Genomic DNA, 1,448 nt, shown 5'->3' with positions numbered 1-1,448 from the left:
AAAAAATCTATTAGACCAAAAAAATATTCTATCAAAGAAGTATTATAAGAAAATTTATAATTAGAGAAGAAAATAATAAAAGTATTAAAGAAAAAAAAGAAAAAAAGAAGCTCATATTAAAGAATGTTAGAAAAGAAATAATAAAGTTCATATTGATAATAATAATGCTGAATAATGATGTTGTTGTTTTAGGTTTTTAACCTCTGTCTTTGGCCATCGTTTTTTTTTTCTTTCTTTGCTTTTTTTATTTAAATTATCAAGTCATAAAAAAATAAAGAACAATTCAAGAAAACAAAAATAGCAAGATCAATAGTAACTATACGATCAAAATACATAGGAGAAAAATAAATTATTATATGATAGAATTAACATGAGTATATTTCATCATTAAATAAACAAAGTTAACGCAAAACAAAATTACATGTAAAGAGAAAAAAAAAAAGAAAAAAGAATTAAAATATCCAAAGTGATAAAAAGATTATTTTTTACAATTTTATTATGTCATGTTTATATATATATATATATATATATAGGGTAAAAAACCAAAATAAGCCATCGTTGGTTTAATATTACACGAATAAGCCAATGGAAAAATTGATTCAGCAATCAACCAATGTGCATTACTATGTAATTCGAATCACCACGATTCGAACTCAATTTGAATGTAGTTCGAATTAGTACAATTCGAACTACTTACACCCATGCATTCAACGTAATTCGAATTGGTGCAATTCAAATTAGCTTCACTTAATTCGAAACATGCTGATTCGAATTAGCATGAGGTTGCAACCCTATATAATTCGAATCTCACTGATTCGAAATATGTACGTTTCGCCACTATGTATGCCGCATCAAGCCCGTCAGCATTATAATAGGGCGAAACATGCATATTTCAAATTACTACTAGTGGCGAAACATGCATAGTTCGAATCAGTGAAATTCGAATTATATAGGGTTGCAACCTCATGCTAATTCGAATCAGCATGTTTTGAATTAAATTAAATTATATTCATTATTATTAGAAAATGTAAGAGAGAGTAGTAGAAAAAAATTTGTGTATATTCAAGTTGTGTAGAATGATACAATATAAAAAGAATATTCATAGGTGCTAAGAGAATCGAAATAATAAAGACGTAATATCCTATAATAAATATTCAGATATATTAAATAATGTTAATTGATATACATAATATTAAATTGTGTGATACCTAAATATCTAATCAAATCAATTAGTTGATATAGTTAGCTTATCGTAATAACTTGTATTTAATGAGTTAAAAAAAATAAATCGGGAACACTCTCAAAAGCATGTCACGTCAGGTCCATCATTAAATACAGAAATTTGATTTTTATATAATAGAATAGATAGAATAGATTTAAAAATAATATATATTATTATGGGTTAAGTACGATTTTGGTCTTTAAGGTATAAGCCAAAAAAAATTTTT

Source organism: Arachis ipaensis, chromosome B01 (genome assembly GCF_000816755.2).
Source record: "Arachis ipaensis cultivar K30076 chromosome B01, Araip1.1, whole genome shotgun sequence".
Taxonomy (NCBI): Eukaryota; Viridiplantae; Streptophyta; class Magnoliopsida; order Fabales; family Fabaceae; genus Arachis; species Arachis ipaensis.
This window is presented reverse-complemented; position numbering follows the sequence as displayed.